The following is a 7419-nucleotide window of genomic DNA, read 5'->3' on the forward strand; positions in this document are numbered from 1 at the left end:
AAACTTATACCTCCCGATTAAATACGGGAAACTTAGTTTGGAAAGGGCGTATTTGTTTATGTTATATACACAACCAAACAGAAAAAGAGCCCGTGATCACTTAATCTATGTGGTCTGGTCGATGAGTTCGTAGCGGCTTTGTGGATCGAATGTAGCATTTTACAAGGGCGACGACAACTCGTCCTCCACACGGCATTCGATTTGGACACCGTAGTTGGGTGCAGGACTCCAGCTCCGCCTTCACGTGACAGAGAAGCGCGGTGGTGGCGAGGGCGACTCCTCCTTCACGTGTGCTGGTGGTGGCAAATGCCACGTCGGATCATGACCCAGAGCGACTGCTCCATCATGAGCGCCATCTGGCAGATGTACTCAGCATCTGTGATGTAGTGCGGTGTGAACGGTGCTGAACCGCACTTAAATAGGCACGGCTAGACCAGGCGAAGGGACGAGAATCCATGGGAAGTCGGCTTCAATGCGGCACAACGGCTGGAGTAGGCTTCTTGGTCGCCACCTGGTTTGCGATCGTCTTGTGGGAAAACGAATAACTGAATCGGTCTGCGGACCGATGGGGTACCCTGCTGGATGGCGAATTGCATCCAAATCGCTCGCTCCAGAAGGTTGTGGGCGATTTAGGATTCCGCCATGAAGGTTGTGTGCAATGAGAGGAGGGTTTCGACCATATTGCCAAGGAGGTGGAGCAAGGCGACACGTAGAGCTAGTTGAAATGGGAACCAAGAAGGTATCTTTGATCGCCTCGTCGCCCTCAACGCACACACAAACATGTTTCCATACCTAAACTTCGTGACCTTCAAATCACCCTCCTTTCGCTAAATCTCTGATATTCCGCCACCAAACCAATTGATGGCCGCTTCAGATGAATTTCTGACAAACCCTACCCTCATATGCCCTCATCGGTGACAAATTAAACGCCACCAAGGTAGGGAGAGGTCGGATAGACCTTATTCAATGCCACATGTAAAACAATAAAACTATGGGAAATGAGAACATACTCAACCTCGGGATGACAGGGGCGGGTACATACTCCTCTTATCACTAACAAGCCGCTAGACAGGAAAGAGCGGGGTTTTTCAATTTAAATTTTTAACCGGTTTAGAAAAAATGATTAAAAACTTCCCCAAATACTACTCATCATGTGGTTGTCCTCGTGTCAAAATTTCATAATTTTCTGTACACTTTTTCCGGTTCATTTTTTGGCCAAATAGGGGCTGATTTGGTTTTTCAATTTAAATTTCAATCGGTTTGGCACAAATGATTGAAAATTTCCCAGAGTACTGATCATCATATGGTTGTCCTTGTGTAAAAATTTCATAATTTTCTGGACGCTTGTATTTCGGTTCAAATTCTAGGCCAAATTTTGGCTAAAAATGAAGAATGACTGAATCTATCAAATGGTGACTCCAAATTTGATGAAAATTCACAGAATACTAGTAATCATATGGTTATCCTTGTGTCAAAATTTCATCAAATCCTGGACACTTTTTTTGGTTCATTTTTTGGCAGCTGGATCATCAGCAAAGAACATATCTTTGGTTATGTGCATGCCGATCACCATTGATTTTCCTTTTGCCGATACGTTAAGTCGTAATGCTATGAACAACAGCCGAGAAGCAATATGGACAATGGTGCAAACACCACAAAAATGAATAGAAGGAAACTATACGCTGAACACATAAGACATTGTAGGCATGCTATACATGGACTAAGCCATATTTACCAGCAAGACAAGGACCATGGCAGCATGAACCATACTCAAGAATACAAGATAAGTTCAGCTACCAACATAAAAATGATCATGCCTCCAGACTCGAGCATCTGGGACTGATTTGAAGTGAGACATAAATGCAGCTATCATACCATCTTCACAAACCACATGCAAAGCATAAAAATAATGTATCCATGTCTAGTGTCTTGCACAATTAAAACCCAAGTACACTTGGGTTGTGCCCTGAAGTAGTACGAAAAAAAGACACCGATACATGAGCAAATGCAAATGATGGTTCAATGTAATCCTCTCCATGGCAAACCCACTTAGTGTAACCTTGAAGAATACCATCACATCTCCAGTGAGTCTTCACTCCATCATAACTCTGCATAGCTTTATTTCGGCAATTTACACAAGGACAAAGAATTCTATCACCAGCCGGAACATCACGGAATGCAAAAGACAGAAATTGCTCGACACCATCTTTGTAAGCAGCACTAGCTCTTGGTTGACTCATCCAACCTCGATCCATCGCCCTTTGATATGCCTAAGTAATGAAAAAAAATATGTCAGTGTATAATTTTACATGTATTATTTAAGAGATGAAAGCTGATTTAAATCTCTTTGTAAGAAAAGCATGTAATACATAGATATTTTAATTGAATGATTGGATCCAAATATATTTCATTAACCTTGCACTAAAAAACTTCAAAATAAATGTGGCATTGGTAGGTTTAACTAGTATGCAAAGGCGCCATTCAGTTCAATACAGTTGCACATATGCTGCCATCTTTCTCCCCCTAATCCCAACTCTGGCTACATCGAAAGGAAACACACACCACATGAAGAAACAAAAATATAAAACAGGACACATGATTGATATCATCTATGCAAGACCTTCAATTATCTAGAAAAACTTTTTCTTTCTAATCGTTGTAGGGACTTATTTCCTTCTGCAACTACTAAGATTGTTGGACTATCTAAGTATCCAAACTGAGCATAAAAACCATATTATAGGGTGCTTTAATAAACAACTATGTTAACTTCACTGCTTTATATCATCATGTTATTTATGATCTTGTGAGCATCTCAGATAAGCACCATATACAAAAATCAAGGTACAATAGAAGATAAAAAAAGGCCAATGATCACAAAATTCTTAATTATACAACAAAATTGATAAAAAGATGCCAAAAACTTCAAAAAACAGTATGGGGGTACAACAGAGTTACTTTCTCGATTGAGATTGAAGGCGGGTTGTTTGAAATCAAAGGCGGTGGTCCAATCTACGGTTGTTCGAATTTCTGGAGTTCATTCAGACTAACTGAAACACCGGGTGTACACACTTTGTTGAGGGCACCAATGAAATATATCTTCCCCTTCTATTTCTACAAGATCAAATGAAATTGATATTAAAATGTGCTCCCTTTCAAATCAACAATACATTATACATATACACAGTCCCTTGCATATACGCTACTCCCTCCGTCCCATAATATAAGACGTTTTTGGAGTTCAAATTAAACTGCAAAAACGTCTTACATTATGGGACAGAGGTAGTAGTACACAGTTTTTCAGTCCAAATTCAATTTAATTTTCATCATACACTGATCAGCAGAACAAAAGGGGGCAGGCAGAGCTTTCTTAGGAAATTACCTGTGTCCCAGCTAGCTTGCTATTTGTTCACGGGAAGTCCTGGGTGGCAGAGTCCGGCCGAGCAGGCGAGCACCACCGGGAGAGGTCGGAGCAGACCGCCAGAGCCGGCGCGGGGGGCTGGCTGGAGCAGGCGAGGAGCACCACGTCCCTGGCGACTAGGCAGAGGGCCGGGGGCGGCCGGGGAGCGCCGAAGCAGAGGGGCCGGTGGCAGTCCTTGCGGAGGGCGTTCACCGGCGGCGGGCGGCGGCGCACTGGCAGGACCATAGTATGAGGCACGAGCTGGAGTTGGTCGCTGGAGGTGGTGGAGATTGGCTACGAGGAGGCGCAGGGCTGGATGAGGAACCAGTCCGGCGCGCCATAGATGGGCAGCTCAGGACGTGGCGGCGGATAAGGAGGAGTCAAGGAGCTGGAGTTCGGTTCGTGGGCTCCTTTACTGCACAAACGGGCCAGGTAATTTCCAATTTCTACACATTCTTTACATGGTTTTATTAATTTATTTGTTAAACTCCTTTTTTATCCTATAAAACGTCTCAAATATCGTCTCTGCCTATTTACACATGTCTAGGATTCCTGACGTTGTATTTTTCGTCTCAAGAAGCGTGTCTACACACTATATGTTTTCTAGTACGTCTTAGAAAAAGCGTGCCTACTGACATATTTTGTTGTAGTGTTGGTGGAATTGCTAAGTTCCTGAAATCAGCATTAACGAATGCACCACTTTGCAAACTTGTGCTAGTCACCACACATATCACAAAAATACATGGATAGCACCTCTAGAAAGATGTCAAAGCATATAACAAAACACATGTAGAGCTCAGGGGCATATCATGCACATAATAATCATGGAAAAAATGACAAAAAGCAAATTGGAGCAGCAGATCTGACAATTAACTCAAATAGCACTCTCCCAACAGCATTTCGGGCATCAAGATGAGCTCAAATGAAAATTATGCAATGAGATGAAATAATGTACTCTCTGAGACGAACATTTTGATACGCTACACGCGCAAAACGAAGCTACGGATGCAAAGTTACGGCATGATGAATATGGGCATATGAAACATGGAAAACTCGGGGACTTAGTAGAATTTATACCTCCGCGAAAAGTCAACGCGGGACGGAGAGAAGCGGGACGGCACGGATCCGGATCTGAGACGGGCGTTTGGATACGGGAACTGGTGGATCTCATCCACCCGGGCGGATCTCGCCGGAGAATGGCCGGAGTTGGCGGGGGTGGCCGGGTCTGAGGTGTGGACGAACTCCGGTGGCCGGAGCTGATGCAACCACGGTGCGGGGAGGCCATGGCAGCAGTCGGCGCGGCGGGGAACGGCGGCTGGCGGCGCGCTGGGCTTCGGCGGCGGCGGAGCAGAGGGTGGCGTCGGCGGTTGGTGCGGCGAGGCTCGCCGCCGGCGGGTGGCTCGGGGCGCCGGCGGAGTTCATGGCGGAGGCGCGGCTTCGGGCAGCCTAGGGCGAGCGGTGGCGGACAGAGGGCCCGGTGCGGCCCAGTTCGGCCCCGGGGCGGGCCGGATCTGGGCCCCGCGAGGATGGCGGCGAAGTGGGCGCAGGGGAGGTGAGGTGGCGGCTCGGGATAGGCTGGTGGCGGCGGTGGGGTGACATGGCGTGACGCCACTGGCCGGAACGAGGTGGAGGGTGGACATGTCCATCACTGAGTGATTTGTCCGGCGGCGCGGAGAGGAACGGATCTAGGGTTCATCCGTGAATTTCGGGAGGGGAGCACATATTTATAGGTAGAGGGAGCTAGGAGAGTCCAAATGAGGTGCGGTTTTCGGCCACGCGATCGTGATCGAACGACCGAGATGATGGAGAGAGTTTTGGTGGGTTTTGGGCCAAATTGGAAAGGTGTTGGGCTGCAACACACACGAGGCCTTTTCGGTCCCTCGGTTAACCGTTGGAGTATCAAACGAAGTCCAAATGGTACGAAACTTGACAGGTGGTCTACCGGTAGTAAACCAAGGCCGCGTGACAAGTCTCGGTCCAATCCAAAAATGTTTTAATACCCGCACACGAAAAGAGGTAGAAAGGGACACCGGGTGACATAGGAGCGTCGGATTGCAAAACGGACAACGGGGAAAATGCTCGGATGCATGAGACGAACATGTATGCAAATGAAATGCACATGATGACATGATATGCAATGCATGACACGCAAGCAATGACAACGCAACAACAGCGAATAACTGGACGACACCTGGCACAACGGTCTCGGGGCGTTACATGGGTATTCCAGGATTGCCTGTTTTTCTTTATGGACCGCCACCCAGGCCCAAAGGGATCATGAGATTTTTCATACTAGAAACTTCCGTGTGCAGCCACAAACTATTATGGGCTCTAGCATAGTTGATTAAGTCGTGCGAACTCTTACAGGATAGACTAGCAAATGTAGGGGAAAGTAGGTGTAACGGTCTATCCATCGTAAGGTGATAGCGCTTCTGAAAGACCGTGTCTCGGTCATCCGTCTTCTCAAACACCATGTAGTGCGAGAAACCAAACGGAGGCGATCGAGTCTTGTGGGGAAAAGTGCGCAAACCTCTGCAGAGTGTATAAACTAATCATGGTTAGTCGTGTCCCCGGTTATGGACAGCTTGAGTAACTAGTACTTGGATTATCATGTGAATCTCAACATGTTACTCTAAAATTTAAATTTGTTGGGTTTTGTTTAATGATGATACTTAATTGGGATTGAGAATGTTGTCAACCATTCTCAATGTTTAACAACTACCATAATAGTTAAATAAAATTTATTCCTTTGCAGTAGGGAAAAATTGGCTTTACGCAAAACTATAACCATAGAGCTTTCCACCAGCCAAATATGCATATAGTATAGCTGTTTCATTCCATTACTCTCTATGTGTTACCTTGCCAGCATATTCCATGTGCTGACCTGTTTCGGGCTGCAACGTTAATGTTGCAGACTTTTCAGACAACGATTAAGGAGTTTTTAGGTCGTGGTTCTATACTCAGTGATGCCGTTGGAGTTGATGGACTCACTTATCTTCCAAGCCTTCCGTTGTTATCGTTATTAGATGGCCTTAAGCCATATTTATTGTAATAAGTTCTCTTTTGAGACTCTCGATGTAATAAGTGTGTGATTGCTACTCTGTTATAAATTCTTCAAGTACTGTGTGGTGTCAGCATTACTGATCCAGGGATGACACCTGAGCACAGAGATCAGACCGTTTTAGGTCTGGTCGCTACAATGTGTTGTCATTTGATGAACGGGATCACATCATTAGAGAATGATGTGATGGACAAGACCCATCCGTTAGCTTAGCATAATGATCGTTTAGTTTTTCTGCTATTGCTTTCTTCATGACTTATACATGTTCCTCAGACTATGAGATTATGCAACTCCCGAATACCGGAGGAACACCTTGTGTGCTATCAAACATCATAATGTAACTGGGTGATAATAAAGATGCTCTACAGGTGTCTTCAATGGTGTTTGTTGAGTTGGCATAGATCGAGATTAGGATTTGTCACTCCGTGTATCGGAGAGGTATCTTTGGGCCCTCTCGGTAATGCACATCACTATGAGCCTTGCAAGCAATGTGACTAATGAGTTAGTCATGTGATGATGCATTACGGAACAAGTAAAGAGACTTGCCGGTGACGAGATTGAACTAGGTATGATGATACCGATGATCGAGTCTCGGGCAAGTAACATACTGATGACAAAGGGAACAACATATGTTGTTATGCGGTTTGACCGATAAAGATCTTCGTAGAATATGTAGGAGCCAATATGAGCATCCAGGTTCCGCTATTGTTTATCGACCGGAGATATGTCTCGGTCATGTCTACATAGTTCTCGAACCCATGGGGTCTGCACGCTTAACGTTCGATGACGATTTGTATTATGAGTTCCGTGTTTTGATGAACCGAAGTTTGTTCAGAGTCCCGGATGAGATCATGGACATGACGAGGAGTCTCGAAATGGTAGAGACATAAATATTCATATATTGGAAAGCTACATTCGTACACCGAAATGGTTCGGGTCATTTCAGATAAGTTTCGGAGTA

General features: G+C 45.3%; 1 long non-coding RNA gene across 1 annotated transcript; it reads right to left on the reverse strand.

Moving 5' to 3' along the window:
- Window positions 1-1788: 1788 nt before the first annotated feature.
- LOC125514742 lies at window positions 1789-3803 on the reverse strand. Its single transcript, XR_007286593.1, has 3 exons — window positions 3380-3803; window positions 2956-3111; window positions 1789-2270 (listed from the first exon to the last, which is right to left on the reverse strand). It is a non-coding gene; the product is annotated as an uncharacterized LOC125514742 (long non-coding RNA).
- Between the last annotated feature and the right edge of the window lie 3616 nt (window positions 3804-7419).

Source organism: Triticum urartu, chromosome 1 (assembly GCF_003073215.2).
Source record: "Triticum urartu cultivar G1812 chromosome 1, Tu2.1, whole genome shotgun sequence".
Lineage (NCBI taxonomy): Eukaryota > Viridiplantae > Streptophyta > Magnoliopsida > Poales > Poaceae > Triticum > Triticum urartu.